Raw genomic sequence first — 6,104 nt, forward strand, 5'->3', positions numbered from 1 at the left:
GTTCAGCTTAGTGTGGAAGGTGAAATACGGTTAAAAAAGAAACACGTGTTCTTATGGCTTTCTGAGGAGTCTCGTCAAGTCAAACTTTATTTATACAGCACGTCTAAAAACAACCACAGTTGACCAAAGTGCTGAACATGAAAATGAATACAAAGCGAGCAGCAGAAAGAACAGAGTGAAAACAATAAACATAATGTGCACATGACTTTGTTGCAGAGAACCCAATTATAAAACTGGGAAATGGATCTTGTTAGATGGCTGACGGGGCAGCAGAATTATTATGGAGGCTTCTCCTCCACTCAGGTACAGCCTAAACAACTGCATGCTGAACTTATACTGTAGTTCCCCTCCAGACACGTTCGGCTGCTATGATTCATATTTTGTTTAACATGGCAGTATAAGATATATTTTTGTGTGAGAAGGTGTATGAATTATATATTTAAAAGTCTGATGGCCTGGGGGAAAAAACTGTTCCTCAGTCTGCTGGTGTGAGTCCTGGGGGTCCTGTATCTTCTACCAGAGGGCAGGAGGGAGAACAGGCTGTTGTGGGGGTGTGTGATGTCCTTAATGACCCTCAGGGACTTCCTGAGGCACCGCTGGGTGTACAGCTCCTGCAGGCCGGGCAGCTCGCACCCGGTGATGTGTTGGGCCGAGCGCACCACCCTTCCCAGCACATTATGGTCCATGTTGGTGCAGTTGCCGTACCAGGTGGTGAAGCAGCCTGTCAGGAGGCTCTCTATGGTGCCCCGGTAGAAGTCCCTGAGGATTTGTGGTTTAAGTCTAAAAGTCTTGTGTCGCCTCAGAGCGTACAGTCTCTGCTGGGCCTTCCTGACTACAACGGTGGCATGGGTGGCCCATGTCAAGTCCTTATGGATGTTGACACTCAGGTATTTAAAGGTGTCCACCCTCTCCACTGCTGTGCCGTTGATGGTGACTGGGGGGTGAGTGCAACCCCCCCCTCCTGTAATCCACGATGACCTCCTTGGTCTTTGAGATGTTCAGGGAGAGGTGGTTGTTCTGACACCACTGTTTCAAAGTGGTCACCTCCGCCCTGTAAGCCGTCTCGTCGCCATGGGAGATCAACCCCACAACTGCTGTGTCGTCCGCAAACTTCACGATAGTGTTTGAAGCTCTTGTTGCCAAACAGTTGTGGGTGTAGAAGGAGTACAGGAGGGGGCTGAGAACACAGCTCTGTGGCCCTCCTGTGCTGAGAGTCAGTGAAGTGGAGGTGAGGTTGTCAATTCTCACCACCTGGGGGCGTTCCGTCAGAAAGTCCAGGATCCAGTCACACAGTGGTGTGTTCAGGCCCAGATCCTTGAGCTTACTGACGAGCCTGGAGGGCACTATGGTGTTGAACGCTGAGCTGTAATCCACCAACAGCATCCTCACATAGGTGTCCCTTCCTTCCAGGTGGGAGAGGGCAGTGTGTAGGACGTGGGTGATGGCGTCCTCTGTGCCTCTGTTTGGGCGGTATGCAAATTGCAGGGGGTCGAGTGTGGGGGGAAGCAAGGGGCAGATGAGGGATTTAACCAGCTTCTCAAGACACTTGCTGGCTATGGGGGTGAGGGCTATGGGGCGCCAGTCGTTTAAGCTGGTCACTTTCTCTCGTTTGGGAATGGGGATGATGGTGGTGGATTTGCAGCAGGTGAGATATAGCGACAGGTTGAAAATTGTTGTGAAAACCACCGCCAACTGGTGTGCGCAGGTCTTCAGGACGCGTCCAGGAATGCCGTCTGGGCCAGCCACTTTGCGTGGGTTGATACGCAGGAGGGTCCGGCGAACATCAGCCTCTGTAATGGAGAGGGGACGGTCCTGTTCTGCAACAGCTGGGAGGAGGGGTGTGGAGGTGGTGGGCAATCCAGGTTTTCAGCTGAGGTGGGGGTAGAGGGAAGGGGGGTGTCAGTGCAAGATAGTAGTTGTGGTAAGGGCCGGGGGTTCTGATTGTCTGCAGGGGTGGGGGTGGGGCAGGACATGACACAGGGTCTGACAGAGGAGTCAAACCTGGCGTAAAAATGATTAAGTTCGTCCGTGAGGGTGGGTGCTGTGTCTGTGATCTGTTGTCTAGGTCCTTTAAAGTCTGTCATGGTTTGGAGTCCTTGCCACAAGTGCCTTGGGTTGTTGGAAGTGAGCTTGGACTTCACCCGTTGTCTGTAGTCTCTCTTTGCCTGTTTGATTACTGTCCTTAATGAATAACGTGAATGTTTGCAGTCCTCTGGTGAGCCTGAGGTGAAGGCTGTGTTCCGTGCATTGAGGGCTGCAGGGACATCACAGTTTATCCAGGGCTTTTGATTTGGCTTTGTCTTTATAGTTTTTGTGGGAACCACATCCTCCGTGCATTTCTTGATGTAGCTGGTGACTGTGTCTGTGAAGTCACTGATGCTGTCGTTTGCGGTCCTGAACATCTCCCAGTCCACGTGATCAAAACAATCCTGAAGGATGGCGTCTGATTGGTCTGACCAGCAGTGAACGGTCCTATAGGCGGGGGCTTCACGTTTCAGTCTCTGCCTATAGGTGGGGAGAAGGAGGATGGAGGAGTGATCTGATTTGCCGAAAGGTGGGCGGGGGAGGGCTTTGTAGCCGTTGCGGAAGGGGGTGTAGCAGTGGTCCAGTGTGTGTCCCCCCCCCCGTGTGTTGAAGTGAATGTACTGATACAGTTTTGGAGAAATGTTCCTTAGATTGGCCCGGTTGAAGTCCCCCATAACAATGAGTGCGGTCCTCGGGGGTGCGCGGTCTCCTGCACGTTAACTGCTCTGTTTAACTCCCGGAGCGCTCTGTCCGTGTCGGCCTGGGGGGGGATATAAACACCGGTGATGGTAACCGATGTAAACTACCTGGGTAGCCAAAAAGGCCGACACTGTAGCATGTGGTACTCCAAGTCAGGGGAGCAGAAGGTGCCGATGGTCCTGATGTTCTTTTGGACACACCAAGTCCGGTTAACCAGAAGACATACCCCTCCGCCCCTCGTTTTCCCGGAGAGCTCCTGGTCTCTGTCCGCCCGATGGATGGTGAAACCCGGGGGCTCGATGGCATGGTCCGGTACCTCAGCTGACAGCCAGGTCTCCGTGAGGCAGATAACGTTGCAGTTTCTGATGTCCGGCTGGAAACATATCCGTGCCCGCAGCTCGCTCAGCTTGTTGTCGAGAGACTGCACGTTTGCCAGTAACATGGTGGGGAGTGGGGGGCGATGAGCGCGCCGTCTCAGCCGAACCAGGACCACGGCTCGCCGGCCTCTCCTTCTCTGTTGGGACCCGGACTTCGGTTGGACCCCGGCTCGCCTGGCTGTCCTCCTCAGTTCGGGAAAGAGAGTTAAATCCGGAGTGAGGAGGTCACGGCTGTGGTGAGTGCTCGTCTTTCTGATGTTCAGAAGTGTCTCTCTGTTGTAACTGATCCTGGGGGCTTTGTTGTTGTTGTTGTTATTGTCGCCGTCGTCCATTCTTAGACGTTGCTTGACTTAACTAGGTGCTATAGAGCCTGAAACTATCAAGAAACCTAAAACTAGCAAAACTTAACAAAATAACATAAAACTGGCCTAAGAATACAAACTAACCTTTAAAAAAACACTAAAATAACCTAAACACGCTCCTGGCATGTCGCCCTCTCTCTACGGCGCCATGGTAACCCATTGCGAGCAATGATACGATGACAGCTACTCGGCTCTGATTGGTCGTTTTGGTTCTTTCAAAAGCCATTAGGAGCACTAGGGGGACGCAGAGGGACATGATTTTTTTCACAGATTGTCTGTCTCATGCACTACTGTCAGGTTATAGTGACAGTTTTTTAAAGTACATTTTTATCATATTTGCTCAAAGTTACCAACTAGAGCTTTAAGTCAGAGCCTCAAGATCACATAATAAAGCAGGACCCACCTTAAACGTCACTGGATTCTTGTAGCGCAAATTCAAATAAAGTATTCGATAAACTACAATAAATAAATACTCTGATGATGGTGCTAGATGAAAGGTCAGGGATCAAAGTTTTTACAAATCATCCTCTGGGTTGGAATGTTTATACAAGGGCTGTCAATCGATTGATTGATTTATCAAGTATTTAATAATCTTATCAACATGGGAGTGGGCAAATATGATGCTTTATGCAAATGTATGTATATATTTATTATTGGAAATCAATTAACCACATTAGCCACAGGTGCGCCACGTTAGCCATCCTAATGTAAACGCCGATGAATATTAGCGTATGCACGTGCACACACATACACGTGCCGGTTTGGGTGTTTGGAAACATGGTCACCCTAACCTGACTGGTCCCTGGTTTTCTGCTTGCCGTTTCAAACAGGAAACAACATGGCGGCCTGTTCGTAAACTTTCTGTTATTCTGTCTAAACAATCCACCAAAATTTACTTCTTAAAAAAGAGAAATAAGCTATGCCACTGCTGAATCTTGTTTCATTTTAGAACCAAATTGCCTAGTCTGACAGCTTGGTCCAAGTTTTGTGAGCCGGACGTGTCACGCTGGACAGACTCATTTGCATAAAGGACTGTTCTCGCCTTTTCATTTTGAATGAGCAACGGCCAATGAGGAAACTCCAACACTCGGTCGACCAATCGTGTAACTTCATCAATCAGTCAGTCAGTGACAGATTTTTGCGTTTGTAGGGCTGGCCCTCTGCAGTCCAGCCAAAAAGCATCCATGTCAGAGCCTCCTGCCAACCTCCTGATCAAACAAAAGTTCAGGCTCTTTCACCACATGAGTGTTGCAATTATGGTCTCAAACTTGATCAAACAAACCCTATTTGATCTATGGCCTCAGGGTCTCTTGTAGCATAAAAACATATGCACTTTCTTGTGTTTAAACATGCAGTTAATTATAACAGTAAAAGAAAGGGGGCACAGACTTGGCTTCTTTTTTAGTATCAAAAAGCCCAAAACTAAACAAAACGCATGGGTTAATGCCAGGAATGCTGATGCCCCCGTTGTCCCTAAGGGGGAGTGCTGAAGAGACACAGTGACACACTGACAGCTGTTGTTGCTATTGGGTTTGAGTTTGCGATGTTATGATTTGAGCATATTTTTTATGCTAAATGCAGTACCTATGTGGGTTTCTGGACAATAATTGTATCTGATTGGCAAAAGATATTTGATCGTTGTATTTGTCCTGAAAAACATGATAACATCACCCCATAACGGTTCAGTCGAAGAACCAGTCGTTCATGAGCACAAACCCACTGAGACGAAGAACCAGTCGTTCATGAGCACAAACCCAGTGAGACGAAGAACCAGTCGTTCATGAGCACAAACCCAGTGAGACGAAGAACCAGTCGTTCATGAGCACAAACCCACTGAGACGAAGAACCAGTCGTTCATGAGCACAAACCCAGTGAGACGAAGAACCAGTCGTTCATGAGCACAAACCAACTGAGACGAAGAACCAGTCGTTCATGAACACAAACCCACTGAGACGAAAAGACGAGTGCTGCTCAGTGACTCTCAATCAGCGAGAACCAAACCAAAGAACCAAAAGAGTCGTTCATGAGTTGGTTCGCTAGTGGCGGGTAAACAGCACAAACCGGTTTACTTAAATTAACTGGTCTTCTCGTCACTATAAGGAGGGACCCCAAAGAAAATTTTGCCTATAGGGCCCCCTGTTGTCTAGAGCCCGGACAGCACAACATTAAAAGTGGTTGCACACAATGCCTACATTTCATAATAAGTCAATTTATATAGTTTATTTTATATTATTTTATAATATTATAATTATTATATATTTACTTCATATTTTATATAGTCAATATTAATAATATAAATAACAAATACTTCATAATTTACAATTTTATAGTTATGTTATAATAAGTAATAAGTCTTATGCAAATGAAAATAGTTTTATTGTTGCCCCGTTTTAAAGTGTTGTAACTCATTTTATCAGTTCTCAAATGTTTACCTACTGGAAAAAATCACCTACTGTGGCCCTAGTAATCAGGTAAAGAGATGTTTGCATGACAAAATCAAACATCCCACGCTGGGTAAAGGGCATTGTTGCAGAACACATCTTACTGTAAGAATGATACGTCCAATGGATTTACGCAAACAGTTGACTTCAGCCGTAACATCCTGGCATTGTCTCCATGGAAGGAATGAGCAGAACAAAAG

Source organism: Sebastes fasciatus, chromosome 7 (assembly GCF_043250625.1).
Source record: "Sebastes fasciatus isolate fSebFas1 chromosome 7, fSebFas1.pri, whole genome shotgun sequence".
Lineage (NCBI taxonomy): Eukaryota > Metazoa > Chordata > Actinopteri > Perciformes > Sebastidae > Sebastes > Sebastes fasciatus.